General features: G+C 38.7%; 1 protein-coding gene across 2 annotated transcripts in view; it reads right to left on the minus strand.

The window, feature by feature from the left end:
- The window catches only part of jade2 (jade family PHD finger 2), a 156201-nt gene that overhangs the window by 74409 nt on the left and 59531 nt on the right, over window positions 1–22261 (minus strand). The gene's annotated exons all lie outside the window — the stretch shown is intronic.

Consider the following 22261-nt stretch of genomic DNA (forward strand, 5'->3'; position numbering starts at 1 on the left):
GAGGTGTTCGACCATTCTTCAAATTGACGGCTGTAGTAGTGTTTGCATGGTTCTCCTTTTGGTTTGTAAAGCAGCTTTTTAGGACGGCGCTGTAACAAATGCTATACTGCCTTTGTGCGGTAACACACGTTTTACCATTTTATAATTTAATGAGTGTTCAAACATTCAAAAATCATGGCCCATAAATACATAAAAGAACTGGAATATCATAAATCAAACGAACGGTCAGAAGGTGAAACTAACCAACGGGGATGTGATGCACAGACGTTATGTGGAGCACTTTGAAGTCCTTAAACATAAAGACTTTTACATTCCCAACATTTTTTAAATGCTGTGCATACGAAATCCTGCATTTCTCATGACAACAGGAATTAAAGGGGAAGCCCTTCTCATGTCTCCCTTACACTCAGGTCCTGACCTCACAGTCCAGAAAGATTGATTCAGAGTTTGACGGATGCCAAAAAAAAGTTTTTAAAAAGGGGGAAGGCGATCGAAACAATGACAAATCAAGAGGCTTTAGGCAGCAGTGACAGGAAGCTCCTCTAGGCAGTGTCTGGTCTCTGGAGCCTCGGGCCTGGATGTCTCTCTATCAACAACAGCAGGAAATGGGGTCAGGAACTCTGCTCGACCCACTGGGAACCAATAAAGATTCAAACACACACACACACACACACACACACACGCAGGCCCCTGTAAAAACCTCGGAACACTCTAAGAGCTAATAGATACATAATAGGGCAGATGCGCAGTAAACACACACATGCCTTCAGGCAGGGAGACACCACACCCAAGTTATATCACAAAACCTGACACTGTACAGATCACACACACACTCACACACACACACACACACCATTTCTCCACAACAGCTCTGTGTTTTGCATAGTAACACACACACACCCCAGTGATTCACAAGCTCGCCTGGTGAAGTCGTGACCTTTGTGTGAAAAGGTGAAATGTGTCAGTGATCAAAACAACAAAACAAAACAACCTTTAGCTCGGTGTTCAGCTCCCCGTCTTCAAACGCCACATTATGATACTGCTCAGTTCTGATGTTCGTGCTCCGTCACTGCCGTCGCCGTCGCATCAAGCAGCACTGTGATCATCATCATCCTCCTCATCATTATCATTATCCTCCCCATTATCATCACCACTGCCGCCATCATCATCACAACAGCTGCCACAATTTAATTTAGTAATCTTCACTAGAATGGCATTTCATACGTGTTGCCAGCACATTTACAATATGAAATGAAAACAACAAAAACAATGAAATAAATCATCTCAACTGTCGCACGTCATCGGAAAAAAACAAGACGCTGAAATCAGAGCGGGAGTTATTCTATTATACTATGAAATATGTAAATTGGAGTAATAATATAATGTAACGCAATAAAAACATGTATCGTCGGAACAATTCATTTTGAATTCCAACAATATTTATTCTTGCTCATTTCTGCATAATTTTCTTGTCCTCCTGTCCACATCTTCATGCAGCCGTCCTTTCAATTGTGTCATCTTCTCCTTTCTGTATCGCTCTCTTCCCGTCCCCCATTTATTCCTTTAGGCGTTTGTCTGATAGTGAAAGCACGCAAATCTCTCTGTGGACACACACACACACACACAACACTGTCCTGCATATGTACACAAAGACAGTATATCAACTTCTCCTCTGCACAAAGTTTTCTTTGGCATTTTTTGTGCACGTGTACTGCCGATGCCCCAACCACACCGGGACCCTTTGCATTTTCAGATCGATCGCAGTCATCGTCCCAGTAATATGTGCATCAGTGATCAACATCAGCATTTTCCTTGCTGATACTGCATCCATTAATCTAATAAAAAAAAGGCACCGATCTGATCTATTTCTGCCTGGGAATTGCCAATTTAGACCACCGGTGCAGGATCAATGGAGGCAAAAGCGTAATCGTTAACAAATCAAAAGTTCTATCTCTCTGTGAGGAGGAAAAAAAGGTAGAAAATTTAACCCTGTTCTGGCCTGCTATCAGGTTGATATCTGATACTGGACAAACAGGCCTGGTCAGTCAACTGGCAGGGGAGAGAGGAGAGACAAAGACACACACACACACACACACACACACACACACACACACACACACACACACACACACACACACACACGGGGAGAATAGGTTTCATACTGGAAACACTGGGCTGGTTGTTTCTGTTACGTAACGTTAAAAGCAACTTCAGTGTCTTCTTACAGTGGAGGGCGGTGTTATTGCATTATCAAAGGATAACACTGGCGTTAGACACAAAACCATCAGATACCTTTTAACTGCAAACATTAGTTTGAATGCAAATCTTTAAAAACAGGACAGAAATATCTAAAACTTTTGTTTTTAAAGGCGAAATCATTTCCAGAAAACAAAACAAGGTAGAGTAAATGACGCACTTTGTTGGGGGACTTTCAAACCTGAAGATTAATACGCATTTGCTGCTTTGATTAGTATTAACGACACTTCAATAAGCTGCAGTCGCTGTGTTTGTCTTGCGGAGGGAACATGTAGGTTTATGGCACAGAGGGATGAACTATTTCAGGCTTTGGATACACAGACAACACTTGTTAGACGGATCAATTCAACGCTGCTCACGGTCTTTTCATAGGGTTTGTTGATTGCAAGAAAAACATCCAATATAATCAGAGGCAAACTGATTTCCAAGTCGATAATGTGATAACCAGTCAGTGATGTAATACACTGAGATTGTATCAGCAGAGTGCTTTTGGAGTTGATGATGCTCTTAGCTTTGTTTACTCAAATATGGGCTTTATTACATTAGGCTTTATGACTTTGTTTGGCTTCTAGCTGTGACGGGCAGTGTTGATTTACCTTAGCAACGTGGGGAAGGGAAGAAAGAAGTGAAAACGAGAAAAGAAAATGAGGACAAAAACAAGATCATGAAAAGAAGGCGGGGGAGACACCCGACAACATTTGGATACTGAGTAAATGATACCAAAACTGAAAACCTGCGGACGTTCAGAGTTGATATCTGCAGTCATCCAGGCTTACTGAGCCAGCTCAAAAGAGTTGGAAAAAACCATTCAAAGAGTTTTAAATAAGACGTAAGATCATAGATGTTATGTAAAGTGGAGCTCCTGGTTTGTTATGTCACAGGAACAGGAGAAGAAACATGAAGTGAGACATGAAAGGAAAGCATCGCCTCATAATCAAGTCATTCAATCTAACAGGATGTGAGTCAATAGGGGTCAGAGCACAATGTGTTCTTCAACTGGTAAGGATCATGTATCACACACACACACACACACACACACACACACACACACACACACACACCTTACATAATGTAGGTAAACAAAACCGTGTGCAAAAGGTCTCCTGTTTGTCCGGCCTTTATCATGACTACAAAAGCAGAGATAAAGTGCAGAGTTGTCTGTCAATACGGAAGACAATTACGGCTCTCTGCCAAACTGTAAATAGATTTTCTGTCTTTTTAAGATCAATTCTGGGAAAAGAGCTTTAAAAGTTTGGATATTTGGACTGATATTGCATTTCATATGTTTCACTAGTTTACAAGCATTGGCATATTGAATATGTGCTGAAGATTCGCTACGCATACACTCAATATCTGCGTTTCATTAATAAAGAATCATTTTAAAGCGGCACTTTTTTACCGTCTGTAACCTTTTATTAAAGAGCAGAAAGGCGTTCGATGAGCGAGCTAAGAAAGATTGGAAAATATGAACTAAAAACTGGAAAATGTAACGAGAAATGCAAACAATTAGTAACGATTTTTCAAGAGAGAACGGACGAATGAGGTATCTTACACGTACATCAAAGCGGATCAGCTAGGTTTTTAATCAATGAGTGTTTCCCTTTTTAAACCCATTAAATATATATATAAGAATATTTTAGGTAATAATAAGAAAAACAATAAGAAAAGAAACATTCGAAATCACTTCTGTTTACAGATGAGGAGTCCTAATGAGGGGAGCGGCACTGAGGGAATATTTAGATGTTCATAACAATACGACAGCTGAGTTTTCTTTGATCTTAGGTGGTGTGTCCCATGAAATATTTATCAGGAGGAACTACACACCGCGGGGCTCTGATTCTCAAAACAATGAAAACCAAAGTCTCCCCCTCCATCCCTGTTCCAGCACTGAGGCCCTGAGGAGAAGAGTCTTTGGTTTACTACACGGGATGTGCCTCTGGAGAGCAGAGGAGTGGGAACTGTAAAGTATATCTTGTGGTGTAACACTGCTGAATAGGATGTTATGTGAGCATGTGCTGGGAGGACATGTCATTTATATGTGTGTGAGTGCGTGAAAGCGAAAGAAAGAGCTAGAGATAGACCAGGGTCACAGAACATAGTTCCTCTGCTTTTGCTTTAGTGGAATATAAGATTTGGGCTGATTTAACAGATGATCTAGCCGAGTTTATTTTAAATTGAGCAGACAATTATTTGTTGGATTGCAAAGATTTATTCTTGCAATGTCCACAGCCCACCTTAACGTCTAAAGTGAACAGTATGTAAACACATTCTTGTTTTATGCAAATGACTACACTTAGTTAAATGTGACATATGATCACCCATAATTTTGCATTACAGCTTGTAATCTTTCTTATTTTCTCAATTTGGAGTAAATACTAGAGGGGTACTGTACTATCAGTTTAGTCATTGTTTTATGATTTACAGCAATTTATATTGTTGTTTATAAATTTCTGCAAATCATAAACAATATTATATATATATATATATATATATATATATATATATATATATAGTATATTATATATATATATATATATTATATATTATATATATATATATTATATATATATTATATATATATATAATTATATATTATATATATATATTATATATATTATATATATAAATCAATATATATTATATAAATATATATTATATATTATATATATATTATATATTTATATATAAATATATAAAATAAATATATATATAGATCATAGAAAAAAAAATATATATTTATATATAAACATATAATATAAATATATAACATAAATATAACCTCAAATATTTTACACTGGTATTGTCCAGTATTTTTCAGTTATACTTGGGTGTTTCAAATATTTTGTCCACCCCATTTATATCAATAATAGACTAAAATGTTAGAAAACATCTATTAGTATAACACGATATAATCTAACAGAACCACAAACTTCAGCCTCCAAAATGATCATAAAGTTGAATTAACAGCTTTAAAACAAAAACTAATAATACATAATAAAAGTAGGGACTGTTATATTAAACTGCATTAGTTTGAGCTCGCTGGAGGTGAACGTACCATCACCTGAGTGATAGTACGATAAACTGACCTGCATTTGAGTGATATTGCCAATGAAAGGACAAAGCGTGCAACAGAGAAAGTTATCGTTTTAAAAAAAGGTTAATAGAAAAAAGAAAGAGAAAGAAAGAGGGTAAGGAAAAGTCAGCCTTCTCCTCTTTCCTCGCTCCCATATGTTTCTAACCGCTGTGTAAATCTCACTTTCCTACTTTTCATAAAACGTCAATAATAATCTCCTCTCAAGGAGGGATGAAGTGGATGGTGTTTACATAAGACATTTCCAGTGTGGGCAGAGGGACAGCGGCTCAGCTCTCCGTCTGACTCTCTGCCCACACAGGACACGTCTAGTTTAAACAGACATCAACTCCTGACAGATCACTCAAGAAGAGCAGGAAGTCCTTCTAACCGAGGCTGGAAATTTACATGAGGCTAAAAGAAAAGGGGGGGAGGGACGAGGTCATGGACGACCGAGTAAGAATAAGACAAATGGGAAAGCAAAAAAAAGCGGAGAAAAGACAGAAATGTAGGATGGAAGAAATTAAGAAATGATCTAAAGAATATAAACAAATCTGAAATTGTTAACTGAGGGATGCTGTCCACATCTGCCGTTATCCTTAATTCACAATTGACAACCACCTTGATAGGTGCGAAATAGAGAGAAAGAGCAACAAGAGTTGTTTAAACCAACTCACAGAAATACTCTTAATTAGCTAAAGCTGATTTAATTTGCCTTAAAACATGCAAAAACAGCATTATTAATAATTTGAGCTATAATTAAAACGTTGGAGGTTTAAGGTTTTAATAGTGCGGCGAACGTCAGAATAAATTATTACATTTTTGTGACGTATAATATCAGGCCTATTCCACTTCAGGGAGAACAAGCGGTGGCGAGGCAAAGGCCACGTATTTAATGTGTGAAGTGATTGTTTAAACCCGATTCAGCTCAGCATTAATTGATCAATCACATCTTGTTGCACGTTTGCGCCACAGAAATCAATCAGTGTAGCATGTGGAATAAATAGTTTGAGTTGGGACAAAGTGGAGACAAAAGGGCCCAATCAGTTACAATCAAGTGGAGATGCGAGAGGGGAAAACCTCCTGCTGCACTGCAGGTCAGAAAGCAGGCTGAGGAGCAGTGATACATGTTGTACACGATAGTCTGCAACAAGTTTCTTCATATTAACCAAGAGGATTAGAACGCCAAGGTTGCACTCTTTGAAATCACAATTTCAACGTAGGAAAGATAAGTCAAGGAGCCATACAAGAGAGGTCAGAACAAGAGGAGAAAATCTATTATATAATGATACAAGAGAAAACCTAGGCCTGAGCAAAAGGAGGAAGAACGCTGTAGAGAAATGGAGAGAAAGTAGAAAAGCTGGAAGAAAGATAGAAAGATGCTTTTCCTCCAGTTTTTAAGTAGCAGGCGACAACAAGCTCGTCTCTTCTTTTGAATGCTTCTCGATGCGATACAATGTACTGAAGCATGTTTAGTGAATGTAAAGCTGCTGACAAAGCTGTGGTGCACTTTTATCAGCACGATAACAGCCCCACAGCCAGCGGACGTCTACAACATCACAGGACAAGTTGTTTGTGCTGCCTGAAGAAAGAATTCACAGGTCGAAATGCTTTCGGAAAAAACTTGGATGATAAGGGCGTTCTACTCTGCATACAAGATTAAACCACTTGTTCAGACATACCATTCTTGTCAGATGCAAACAGTCTGTTCAGTGTGTGTGTGTGTGTGTGTGAGTGTGTGAGTGTGTGTGTGTGTGTCTGTGTGTTTGAAATAATCTCGCATTCTTGAAATACCTCACTGTCACAGTACGGCTGAGAAAACCGGCTATTCCCTTTTCTTCCCTGTAATCCCTCTTTTTCTTCCCCTAGTTTTCACAGACTGTGTGTGTGTGTGTGTGTGTGTGTGTGTGTGTGTGTGTGTGTGTGTGTGTGTGTGTGTGTGTGAGAGAGAGAGAGAAGTGCCAACAGCCCCTTATCCTTGGGCAACTAGTGCAAACCCTCCCTACTCTAAAACAAAATCCTATATCAGCATGCAGACTGGAGAGCAGGATAATCAGTCCAGCGTCCAACAGGGCGCAGGGTTACCGACCTCAGGGTCCAAGGGCAACCCTTTGTGGGGCTGTGTGTGTGTGTGTGTGTGTGTGTGTGTGTGTGTGTGTGTGTGTGTGTGTGTGTGTGTGTGTGTGTGTGTGTGTGTGTGTGTCACAGGGTTAACTACTGACTAACCTTTGTGTGTTTTTTGAGTGACTGCATACTTTTCAATTCCTACAGTATCTGTCTTCCCATCTCATTTTATATGAATCTGTGATATGATACGAGACTTTTCAAGTTTCAGCATTCAGCAGAAGAAGAGTGGTTAGATTTTATTTCTAGCCTTTTCTACAAAACAGCTGCCTGCTGCTTTTTGTTTTATTATTACGAGAGCGGTGAGAGCAAACAGAACAATAAAGTTGCGGGCGGTTCATCATCAAAAGCATTGTTAACACGAGCATTGTTAATATAAAAACATTAAGTGATAGAAGTTTAAGCTAAAGCATGGGCGATCGTTTCAATCATGGGCAAAAAATTGCTGAGTGAATGTGGAAATTACTAAGAGTCAAAAACATGGTGAAATTCGTAAAGACAGACCTTTGTGGATTAAAAATAATAATAATTGTATTAGATGTGAAAGAGCTTGGTAACCCCCTGCAGCACTACTTGCTATGTCATGATTATAAATGAACAACCTTGCAATCCTATCGTTTCTTGCATTGTAATCAGATAAAATACATTATTTAATACAAATCTGAAATTCCTCTGGTGTAATGGCAACTTGTGTACTTTGTCCTTCAACCCAGATTCATCTATGTCCTCAATACTGACAAATACAAAATAAAGCACATATGGCCACGTAGGAGGAAGCAGACAGATGTTAATAAATTGTTGATGTGTACAAACAAACAAACACACACACACACACACACACACACACACACACACTTCTGGATTGTTACAGTGTTGGCTTTGGGGCAGTGAGTCATCTTCCTGTCATATTTATGTGGAAAAAACACAGTCATCTTTGTTATATTTATGTGGAATAAATGATGTAACTATATCTCAAACAAACACTCTCGTACACACACAGTTGTACATGTTTGATTCTTGGGAGCAGTGAGTCAGATTCATGTCAATGAAATCAATCATCCCCCAGAAACACATCAACATCATTTGCAACAGTGACCTTTCAGGAATGACTCACCCCTGTGTTGATTGTTATTGCAATAAAAATAGAGTACCACACACACACACACACACACACACACACACACACACACACACACACACACATCATGTTTATAACATGACTATCTCACTGCATATTTCTTAGTAGATGAAACTCTGTGTGTGTCTGTGTGTGTATGTGTGTTGTAAATATTAATAACTGAAATACATAAAATATACCGGGACCAAGTTTTCTTGCAGCGGTAAAAGAAGTTTGCCTGGGAGAAAACAGAATAGTTAGTACGAGTAACTATTCCAACCAAGGCAGGGATATTACTGCCCACACTGTTTGACTGACAGGCTGAGAGGTGCAGTGTAGAACCACACGGTAATGAGCACTGAGCACCAAAGATGGAGAGAACTTTTTTTCTTTTTTAAATGGCAATCCAGAGAATTTCCATTTTAAGCAGGAGCTTCGTTATAAGTTCTCCTCTCTTTCCGCCTTCTCTCTCTCTCTCTCTCTCTCTCTCTCTGTATGTCAATGCCACTCACTCTCGCTCTTTCCACCTCCTACTCGATGAGTTTTGTACATGTTTTAAAATATCTGTCCATCACAACCAGAAATATCGCACCAGCTATCACTGTCAGGTCTGTCCATGTAAGGACTGCACAATGGATTATAAAAGAGTATAAAAAGATTCTTTAAATCATTGATTCGACCCGATTCACCAACAGGGTGTGTTTGTTTATTCTAAAAGCGTGTGAAACCTACAGCCAGAACAACTTTCAGGACTATTGATATAAAAACTTTATATATATCTATCCTGTGTTGTGTTACTTCTCTTCCGCTGCAGATGGAAATGCATCTAAAATAAAACAACTTTTGAGAGCTAGAGTAGATGGAAGTTTAGCCAATTGCGGGTTACAGTAAAATCTAAACGTTTAACACACAAGCAAGCCCTAAAGTTGACCTTTTTAGTCTCATCCCCTTCACTCGTGGGGTTAGGGGGATTGTTTATTCCTTGTTCACAGGATGCCAGTGTCAGTGTGTGTTTTACAGTGAGCTGCCATTTTGTTCTGTGGTTCAGATGCTAGTACAATCTGCCCGTTGTCATGGATATGACTCAGACTTATTAACACCACTACTCTAAAGCTCTGCGGGATACTGCACAAACACACACACACACACACTGAAGTAAAAGTCCACAAGAGTGCAAAATCTAACACACATGACTACGCACACACACACTCTTAAATAGATGCTGACACAAACACACAAAGGTACAACAGGGCAGAGAGAGAGTATAGATAGAGATAGAGATAGAGATAGCAGAGAGAGAGAAGAGAGAGATATATATGAATGGGTAATATCGCGCTTCATAAATGTAAGATCTATATTCGCTAATTACCTCTGTCATAATTCTTTACAGATCTATCTAAGCAGATATATACTATCTTAATCTCTCTCGTCTCTATATAGGAGATAGATAGATAGATTCGATCTACCTATCTCATACCTACAGAAGAGAGATATATACAGAACATACATACATTAATAGAAGATAGATATATAGAGAGAGATTATCTATATACAAGCATATAGAGAGATATAGATATATATATAGATATATATAGAGAGATATACATATATGATCTATATAGAGATATATAGAGATCTCTATAGATCTCCTCTATAGATATATCTCTAGACCATAGAGATAATGAGGATAAGATGAAGTTGTAATATCTATATATATCGATCTACAATATATATATATACCTAGATAAATCTAACATATATATATATATATCTTATATACAGAGCATATATGATATAGATATAGAATGATATTATATACATATCTATATATATATCTATTACAGTATATAGATACTATAGAGATAGATGATATAGAGGACTATTCTATATATATATATATAATATAATATAAAATCTATATACATAGATATATATATATCTAATACCATCCATATATATATCGCTAGAACATAGAGAGAAATATAGAGAGATTATATATACAGTAGATATATAATATATAGATATATATATCTATATATATACAATATACGTATATATAGAGAGACAGAGAGAGACTAGATAGATCTATATATATATAACAATATAATATATATAACATATACTATATGGGGGGGTAGGTATAATAGTATATATATAGTGGATATACATATATAACAATATACATATATACATATTCCAAATATATATATATATGATATATAGAGAGATATAGCTGAGACCATATATATATTATATATCTCTATATATATTTCTATCTACAATATATATACATATAGCATTATAATCTATATAATATAGATTATATAGAAGATTATATATATATAACTAATTATAAAGATATATAGTAGATATATTATATATATACAATGTAATATATTATATATAGACCTATATCTATTTTCTCTCTCTCTATATATCATATACATATATATATATATCTATATCGTTATATATATATATCTTAGATACATATATATACAAATACATATAGACATATACCTATATATATTTATATATATATTATATATATCTATAGTACATAGAATTACAAGATACATAGATAGTATAATCTATATACATATATCACTCATCTGATCTAGATCTATATATATCATACTCTATCTAATCAATATCATATTAGATCTATAATCTCTATCATATACCTATACATCTATATATATATACAGATCGGATGATAGAGAATAGAGTATAGAGACTAATAGATCAGACACGTAGACAATAGAACAGAACCAGAGACAGAGAGAGAGAGAGACCGAGAATAAGATTACTAGAGAGATAGATCATAGACAACAGATTATATATAAGTGAAGAGAGATAGAGAGAAGATAGTAATTGAGGTCCTTGTGTGTGTGTTTTTTGTGTTGTTTGTGCCTGCAGCAGGGTTTGGGCAAATGAGGCGGGGGAATGTTTTCATTCATATTTTCCACCCAGTTAGTTTGGAGCCAGAGAGGCCCAAGAATGAGAAGCAGACACCGTGAGAGGGGCTAGAGACTCTGAAGAAGAGGATAAAAAAGGAAGTGAAGGCAGACAGGAGTCACGAAAGACTTTTGTGGCACACTTCCACTTCTTTACCCTCCTCACCCTTTATACAATTACCCTAACCGCCTTATCCTGTACCTGTCCTAGGGTTGGAGTTCAAAAGCTTGTTATGAAACCTGAACCCAGTATCTAACATAGTTTATGATTTCTGAACCCTGACGAATCCCTTACTTAATCCTTTAAGTACAAGTTTAATTGACTAAATGACTAAATTACATCTGCAGCTACCACCTGAAAATGAGAAGATATTAGGGACAAAACACACTCTGCAGTCAAATCTAAATTAAATTCTCCTAGAAGAAGAAACTGTAACTTTAGCCTGCTCACTGGCAGAAAGACGTAGCAGCAAAGTGCTTGATTACTGCACAAGCTGTTCAAGAGAAATTAGATTATCACTTTATGCCTTTTTTGGAACCAGGCCCCTTTGACTTCAATAGTTGAAAAGAAAGCAGTGAGAGACTGAAATGCATTAGCACACTCGGCGTGTATGGTGCCCATATGAATTTTAATTGACTTCCCACTGCCAGGGGGTTGTGCTGTAAAAAAAAAAAAAAGAAAAACTGACATTCTGGGATGGACTGTCTCTTTAAGAGGCTTGAAGGCACTTCCAGGAAAATCAGGAACATATTACTTCACTTTAATGTCATTATGTACAAGTAAGTGTAATCAGAGTACGAGTATCTCCAGAGTGCCCACTTCAATGGCCCCAACACATTTCAAAAACAATCTTAGGAGAAGAAAATGTCAAAGAATTGGCACTTCATTTGTGTAAAGAGTTTATTTTGGGGCTTCTTAATGTAAACAAGCTTTCCACAGCCATGCAGTCCTCGAGGCAGGAGAGGACTGCCACACAGCTGAGCTACAATGTTCCTTATGTTCCTTTTAGAAGGAAACACTAATACCTCTTTATATAAATGATTACACAACAATGGGCAAGACGGTCCGCTGTGTGTATGTGTGTGATGAGAAGGGGACCGGCTTGCCGTCTGGCTGAAACACACACACCAACACCAACACACACACACACACACACACACACACAGGAAAACACATGAAAAGGCAAAAAAATACAAAAATGCAGACAACAAAAGCACAAAACACAGACAGACATGTAAACACACACACACACAAACACACACACACCTTCATTGTCCAGCTCCGTCAACAGAAACTCCTCCCTTATTCAGTTTTGTGCTCTGCAAACACAACGGCTCATTTGAAACCCTAATAAGTCAATATTATTGTTTGTATTTCTAGGCTACAGGGTTTCTATCTGTCCAACGGCAATATGTCTGCTAGACTTAGTGGGCATATAGACAAAAAGAAAATCTGGATTTAAAAAAAAGACTCAAGGGTCTGCGCTGGTGAGGCGTGCTGTTAGAAGGCACAAGGTGAACTATGATCTGGTCAAGATTAAGTGAGTACATCCAGTTTAATGGCTTATAAGACACCAGATCACGGCTCAGCACTTAATAATACTATGACAAGTTTTCACGACAACTATCATTTTATCCTCCCATCATTTCATCTCATAGAAATTAACATGGCAGCTGTGCAGAGTTTGTATACAAAGATGATGTTGTGGGTCATTTTGACCCGGACACTTTGATGTGGGTAGGTCGCTGTTCAGACCCAAAGAGAACATGTCTCTTTGATACACTTTATTTTGATTGCATTTGTTTACATATTGACTGGCTCTGAACACCTGTTTAGAACCAGGTGTGTGTGTGTGAATTAGGAGGAGTTCGCTTTCTCACGCTTGTTCTCGTCAGTGTTGTAATGTCATCTCTCTGAGACACACTATAAAAAATGAGCTCCAAAAGATTTACAACTGAAGAAGCTTCGTCACAGATTCTGGACTGTGATGGTGATGAAGAGGAAGAGGTTTCAGAGACCGAGCACAATACTATCGACGATCCGGATTATGAATTTTCCTACGATGAAGATGATCCAGAGGACGATCCTGCCGTAGTCTCTCCATCAGATGAAAACCAAGGAATGCAGCAATCCTCGACAGAAGTGACATGTGCATCTAAAGATGGCAACATAAAGTGGTCAACATCACCACACCAAAGCCAGACTGTCATCTTCCAATGTCATCAAAATGACTCCAGGCCATACAAGGTTTGCTGCCACACGAGTTGATGATATTCAATCAGCATTTCAGCTCTTCATATCCCCACCAATAGAGAGGACCGTACTGGACATGACCACCTTGAATGTCAAGAGACATGGAAGCCACTGGATCAGATTGACTTGCATGCGTACATTGTAATCCTGGTATTAGCCGCAGTGTACAAGTCAAGGGGAGAAGCAACTGTCAAGTCTGTGGGATGAAGAGAAGGGAAGGCCACTCTTTAGAGCAACAATGTCTCTGGAGTCATTTCACATGATAACTCGGGTGATCCGATTTGACAACCGTGACACCAGAATTGGTCGACGTGAAAGAGACAAACCAGCTGAGATCAGACATGTCTGGGATAAATGGGTCGAAGTTCATCCTTTGTTGTACAATCCTGGTCCCCGTGTTACTGTAGACGAGCGCCTTGTTCCATTGAGTAAAACAAGAACCTCTTGTGTGAAATGCAAGAATTACATCTGCAGAAAGCCCACAGTCACATTCTGAGAGCATTGACAATGTGAGGAGAATATTTTGAGAAAAAAGTGTAATGAGGGGAAAATGTTATGTAAAGAACTGTTACATATAGTGTTGGATTGTTGGATGAGGGATAAAACATTTATTGTATGTCCCTTTTCTGAATGTTCATATGATCTAAATGGAAGTTCTTATTGGTTCTTTGACCGGTGAGTGTATTTACACAGTAAAGGTCAATATGACCCTTAACCTAATGTTTGTTTAACATAATACAAGGGTTAATCAATATAGATGATCGTCATTGACAACACATTAAAAAGATGCTACGTGAGGTACATTTCTAGCCAAAGTAGAGCTCATCAATGTCATTTTATATTTGAGTGCACAATAGAAATGTGGCTTTATGGAGTCTTCCATCATCTCCCACAACTGGAACTACATGGCTGCTCCATATTAAATAGGCTTTTTACAGCTGGACACCCCATTTAAACAGAAAGAAATAAATAAAAACTAGACGCGTTACTGTCACATGCTATCTGAGGTTGCATTCAAGTCCCGAGTTCAATGTGAGTATGATGAAAAACAAGAAGATTGCTGTGCCACATTTTGACAGCTTTAGCTGCCTTTTGGTTCACTCTGAGATTACGGCCGGGACTTTAAAATGTGACTCCTCATTCAGATCCAATAAAACGCTGCAGAGAAATATACTGCGGCGCAAATAAAAGGTCTTGTGGAAAAAACATGTTGACAGGCTTTCAGCCTGATAACGCTGCCTAGCCCTCTGTTCTGTGTGCGTGTGCGTGTGCGTGTGCGTGTGCGTGTGCGTGCATGTGAGAAAGTAAGCTATTTGGTTTGCAGGACTTTAGCCCTCATTTTATGCATGAGGCAAATTGTGCGACTGTATGCGTGTGTGTGTATGTGTGTGTGTGTGTGTGTGTGTGTGTGTGTGTGTGTGTGTGTGTGTGTGTATATGTGTTTTTCTTCTGTGCTTTTGTAAAACAGATCAGAGAAAGCGTGTGGGAGTTGTTTTAAAAAGCTTCCTTGAAAGATAAGAGACTAGAGAGAAAGGGAAAAGAGATATGGGGTTACTGAGCGAGAGAGAGAGAAAAAGAAAGACATTTATAAAGCAGTGAGTTCACGGTGGAGATGAAAAAAGCAAAAGAGAGAGTAAAATACAAACAGAATAGAGAGGTCACACCGAGAAGGTGGTTATTTCGTTTTGGATTATGTCATGAAAGTTACAATTTCTACATTTGCGTGTTTGTGAGTGTGTGTGTGTGTGTGTGTGTGTGTGTGTGTGTGTGTGTGTGTGTGTGTGTGTGTAAATTGCTTTTCACCTGATGTAGAATAAAGATGAGTCACTTTTCTCCAGGCGCAAATGCAATCTACTATAGTGTGTACATGAAAGATGTGTTTTTGTGTATATAAACACAACACTAAGCCCTTCCTACACCGACCTGATAGCAAGGATTACATTTCTATACAAGGCTTCTCCACACACACACACACACACACACACACACACACACACACACACACACACACAACTGTATTTTCATCACCTCTTCGCCTCAAAGTCCTGTGACCTGCTCGGTAAGTAATAAGGTTGAGGAGGTTTGAAAGCATTTGATCAAATCTGCCTCCAGCACTGAATCTGATTATCAAATGAGAATCCTTTAGAAAATCCCTAATTAAATTCACTTCGGTTCAACTTTAAACATTTGCAAATATTTGAAGTTAAACTTCCAAAGATTGACCTAAGATCTGTAACAAACTTTTGCTAGCTGCCAGAAACACATCAGATTTGCTAACCAGCCAGCAGCTACACCCTGAAAGTGAGAGAAGGAGGAGAAGATATCAAATGCTGATGTGGAAGAGTAAAGTGCGGTTGCAGAGAGGTGCTTCTTTCTCTAAAGAAAAAAGACCGTTGTGAATGAGACATGGGTTTGTGAAGAGTAAAGAGCACATTTACCAGACAACAAACCAAACGTTTCATTTTGGCCTTTTGACAAATGACTTGGGACATTAGGATGAATTAGTCACATCTGATATAATCTGCTGGTGGAGTGCGTCTTTGCCATGTCTCAGTTTTAATACTGGCTGGGACCTTTGCTGCATGTTGTCTGCCTCTCTCTTTAACCTCTCTTCATGTATATATCTTTATTGTTACTACCAAATAAAAGGCAAAAAAGAGACGCCTGCTACCAAAATGTTAGATGAGATTCAACACAATATTCATTTTAGCTAATCTGGAACCTGGATCTGAATCCAAAAGAGACCCAGCTGTCAGAGTTCGATCCTATTATGCAGTGATGTAGGTCGTCTTATGGTCACAATCCTCCATTTGCACTCTTTTCATTTTTATTTTTATTTCTGCTGGAGGCTGCTATCTGCTCCAGCAATGTCCCGATTTGCCCACAGGGATGATTTAATCAAATATAATCTAATCAAATCTAATCTAATCTGTGATTTATAATACCACTATCTACTATTTCAGAAGAAAAGCCAGAAGACTTTCCTAACTCCCTCCTTCTCCCTGTCAAAGCCCAGTGTGCTGCTCTGAATACAGACTAGCGGATAAGAAAAACAAAACAACACAAAAAAAAAACGGGTATAAGTACAGAATGAATTGCCTCTTCTCCCGGCGCCTTAAACGCCACACACACACACACACACACACACACACACACACACACACACACACACACACACACACACACACACACACACACACACACACACACACACACACACACACACACACACACACACACACACGCGCGCGCGTGCAGACACACACAGCGAAAGAAAATGATGGGAGCAGACAGTCAAGTGTTTTCAGTTCTGTGAAACATATACATGTCATGAATATTAACGTAACCAGTTGGTGCTTGAGGGAGGGAGGGAGGGAGGGAGGGAGGGGGGGAGAGAGAGAGAGAGAGAGAGAGAGAGAGAGAGAGAGAGAGAGAGAGAGATGAGGTTTTTGCTGTCATGTTGTCAAGCAAGAAGCAAGACAGTGTGAGAGAGAGAGAGAGGGTGAGATAGTTTCTCTGGGAAAGAGAAACCAACCAATTAGCTGCAAATAAAGTGTCCTGAGCTGGTTTATTGTTAACACTCTTAACATGTGGAAGAAAGAAGAAAAAAAGTGAGGAGGGAAGACAGACAGAGAGTCATGAGCTCTGCATTTTAACACCCACAGTGCTAATCAGCAGATGAAAAACCTCTAGGCTTCACTTTCCACACAACTCACACTCAATGACAAGTGTGCACATTAAAGTACACAAAGATATAGAGCCACACACACACACAGAGTCTGTCTATAGCGGCGCATTACACAGTGATTTTGGTATTAAATGTTCAACTTAAATCGCATATGGACGTAATGTCCAGGTTTGTACATACTTTAGGTTTGTTAAAAATGATGCATGTTTCGGTTCTGATGAGGTGTATCTCTCTTTTACGCCCTGTTGTTGGGTGAAACCACGGATTAGACGGTAAGAGAAAGCAAAACTAAATGTAACTTATTTAGTTTACAGTACATGCAAACATATAACAGATCAAACTCTCAGGTAGAGAAGCGGTGACACACAAACAATGCTGAAATTCAAATTACCCACATGGCACACTTGGCATCAAGCACATTAGAAACGGATGAGTGGCACTCAGGACGTGGATGTAGCGCTCCAAAACTGCACTGACACCATCACCGCTGGATGACAACAACATCCTGCCAAATTTGAATTCTGCCAATCTGACATGAGCCAGTCTTGAACATGACCTGAGTCAGTCCCGTATGTTAGCCGATACCAACTAACTCTGAGAGAAAAAGAGGACGCAAGTGATGTCATTGCAGGAAAAATGGAGAGAGAAACGAAAAGAGAGAGAGAGAGAGAGGAAGGGATGATTCAAACAGACAGAAAGTAAGAGCACTTACTCCCACCTCTCTCCTCGTCGGCTCTTCTGTGTCTCCCAGAGACAAGAGCTAATGGGCCAACTTTCTGCCTGTGCTCCCGCAGCAGCCCAAAACTGAGAGCTGCTTCACTGCAGAGCCTCCAGCTAGTGTCAGGTAAATTAATCCTGATCTTCATTAATCCACACTGGAAAGACTATCACATGTATTTGTCCTACCTCAATCAATATGTATTACGACACTACGAATATGTTTCTGCACTATTATGTATTTTCTGCACAACTATGTATTTTCTGCACAATTATGTATTTTCTGCACAACTATGTATTACAAACATAATAGGGGCACTTCCCCTTTAAGAGTAACAGGTCAACAAACCATCACTTCCGGACTGCTGACGGAGGAGCGTGTAGGCGCCAAACTGGGACCAATGAGGAGAAGGTCAACGCCTACTCCATGTATTAGATGCGAATTTTCAAATGTTTGGGCACACCTGGAGCGGAGCCGTGAGACCGCAACGAGGGGGCTCTTTGAGCCATGCGGTCTATGGAAACGGCGACGCGAAATGTGTCCTCAGCTGAGAATATTTTCTTTGTTTGACTTATTGCGTTAAATAAATATATAGATGACATCAGGAGATTGCTGTTTTGATTCGACATTTAAGCTCCGAGTTCTTCAGCTTTTTCCTACCCATTAATTGGCGTCCCTGGGTGGGCATCCCGAAAGGAGAAGTGAAGAACGATCGCCGAGCATCGTTGACTGGTATTCATTGCACGTGCAAAAGATCAGGTGAGGGTGAACACCGGTTAAGACAAATATTCACTGCAGGTAGACTAGGAAAACTTATTAATGAATGCCAGCAACAATGTTCGACGGTCATAGCTAATACAACTGCTGTTAAACGATAAAAAGCAATCCTGAATGTTGAAATACAAGCGTTAAGAGCAAGCATCGAAGATATTAATGATGTTAACGATATGTATGAAAAGCCTACGGAGGGTTCCAGCGTAGTCTGGTTAGGGCCACGTGCTCATATTACTCAAACAAATCCCAGAGTGGGTGTCCGGTCTGGTACCGGATAAAGCTTATGGTAAGCTTGCATTGATATAGTTTAATACGAAAACACCTAAGGAAGGTAGCTAAGAAAGCTTAGTTAGTTTAATGTTAAAGAAGTCCTTTGGCAGGCAGATAGGTATAGTTTAATTCAAAGACTTAAGGGAAGCGTGGCTTAGAAGCTAGTGTTGTTTACCAAAGAAGAATAGTGATTATAATCCTGAATTACGTGAGAACCGATGACGATCGCCTCATAGTCTCAGATGTTGTATATCATCTTCTTTGCGGCAAGCATAGTGTAAAACGTAAAGATTTGTGTATTGTTGTATTGTTGTGAGTAAAGTGTGACTAAAGCAGGCCTAAGGCGAGGCTAAGCTAGTGCTGATATTTAGCTAATGCATTGGAGTTTGTAGAACGGGTGAAAACTGTTCTAACTGACTGGTAGACGGTTGTGAAATCAAAGAGAACCGTGGAGTGTATGTGAAGTAGTTTTAAGTTGGAAAACTGTGAAAGAAGGAGACGTTTTTGCGAAAGGCCTCAGAGATTAGGACCAGCTAACGGTGGCCACGTGATGCTGGGTCGCTAATTCCGCCTATGATGTGATGTTACGAGGCATGTGAGAGTAAATTGTGATAAACCAAACCTTGAGTCTTATGCTGGAGCAGTTTTGGGTGGAAATAAAATGCATAAGTGATGTAGTGACCGAGTGATTAAAACCAAAAATGCGAGTTTTCTCCAAACTGGAAGGAGAGAAAATTTAGAACAAAGAAACCTCCATTTTCTCTTCATCCGGTTGATAGCTAAATGCCTCTGGTGGACAAAATTGAGACTACAACTAAAAGTTTATAGAAACTTTACAAAATTTAAACACCTCCACCTATAGGACGGCAATTAAAGCGCACCTAAATTTAAAACCGTGCACCAGCAGACAAATTGGTAAATTACAATTAAAATCCAATTGAATTGAGGAAAGCTAAAGAGAAGAAAAAGGTGAAACCAGAACCCCAGACTGTAGACCGGACGTGAGAAAAAGGACTGACAAGAGAACATGACTCCCCAGCAACGGGGATCCACACTTCCGGAACCAGGTTGTATATCTGCATTCACACACACTATCATAGTCAATTAAAGGAGGCTGAATTGTAAAGTGTAGAAAACTGTCTCTTATATGTTTTTGAGAAAACATGTTTAATAAGTATGTGGATGACAGATATGTAGACTTTTTGTGTAATTCTGGAGCAGACAGAAATGATTAGAACAGAACAGAGCCGCAAAATACCAGCTAATGATAGATTACGTTCAGAATAATAAATAATAATAAAAGACTTTAGTCAAGAAGTGTCAGCATAACTCATTTAACACACACGGTCACGGCTTCTTTGTATCCCTCTGTAAAAGGCCGGCGTGATTCCCTCTTGGATGGCTGTCCGTTCCCACCTCTCCCAAAAATATTCAAACCTCATGACATTTTGTGAAAGACTATAATCGTCGACAGACGAATAGTAGGGAGATAGAATCTTCTGAGAGTTTAGTATGGGTGCTAAACAGTGTAGGGAGCTAGAAGCTCCTGAGGGTCCGATCGTAAATGTCATAAGGAAGAAATATGGTGAAGAGAGTTTGTAAGATAATAGGGAATGAAACAGCTGACAAATTATTTAAGAAAATAAAGTTTTGGTAAACTCATCTGTTTTAGAAATACCAGACTATAAGAAGCCTTTTATTTAAACAGCAGACTTCATGACATTAGTATTAACACAGAACCATGGAGATAAGAGTAGACCAGTGGTTCACTACTCTTCACAACTAGACCCAGTAGATAAGGCGATGCCTGACTGCACATGAGCAGTAACTGCAGCTTCAATGGCAGGTCAGGCCTCTGCATCAAGTGTTATTCAGGCCATTGACTTTAACAGTGACACATGCAGTGTCAGTTTCGTTTTCACAACCGCATCTGACTATAGAATAATGTACAACTTTGATCCATCTACATTATTTCCAACAGCTGAGGACGGAGAATCACATGACTGAACGACAGAGACGGACAAGGAACTTCACCAAGACCAGACTTGACTGACGTTCCCTAAGAGGAACCAGAGATAGAAATGTTTGATAACAGATCATGTAAAGTAACCTAGAGGATCCGAATGTGACAAGATCTCTGTAGTGACACAGACCGACGTATTAAAAGCAGAAGCTCTACCCAATCATCTGTCAGCAGAGCAGCAGAACTGATAGCATTGACAGAGACATGCAGATTAAAGAAAGACAAAGTTGTAAATATCTACACACACAGTGACTATGCATGTTCAACATGTGTTTGCTCAACAAGTACAGCATAAAGGTATGGTAACATTGACTAACAAACATATTACTCACTCTAATAGAAGACTTATTGAAGGCAGTACAGCTACCAAAGTATATTGCTTTATATAAAGGCACAACACATATGATAAGAACTGATCCAGTTTCAGTAGACAACAATATGTAAATGAGAAGACAAACACACCAGAACACAAGACAGATATTGAAAGAGATGCAGAATGCAGCTACAAAGTAAGAACAAGCCGTTTGGACTAAGAATAATTACATACAAGACAGAGACGACTGACGAAAGAACACTTGACCAGAGAAGAACTCAGTACTACCGAGAATGATATAAATGTGTATTGAGACACGGTATTTGACCATGTCTCAAAAGGGGGAGTATTATATTGAGTATTATATTAATAGAGTATATTCATAGCATTTGATTCAAAGGCCGAATGCCGAGAAACGGATATTCTGAACTAAATAAATATGAAGGAAATAAATGTAGTTTAACGATTATAGACGTGTATAAAATGAGCTGAAGTATTTCCAACACATACAGTAGACGCTATGACAGTAGCTAAAGTGTTTACAGCTAAATGAACTGTAAAATAAGGTAATGTGGGTAAAGGATAATAATAATAATAATAATAATGATGATAATAATAAGCTTTATGTAAGAATTGCAGGTCAAAGTACTTGCACTGCAAAAACATAAAACATTAGACAGAATAAGAACATTTACGG

Source organism: Cottoperca gobio, chromosome 14 (assembly GCF_900634415.1).
Source record: "Cottoperca gobio chromosome 14, fCotGob3.1, whole genome shotgun sequence".
NCBI classification, from domain to species: Eukaryota; Metazoa; Chordata; class Actinopteri; order Perciformes; family Bovichtidae; genus Cottoperca; species Cottoperca gobio.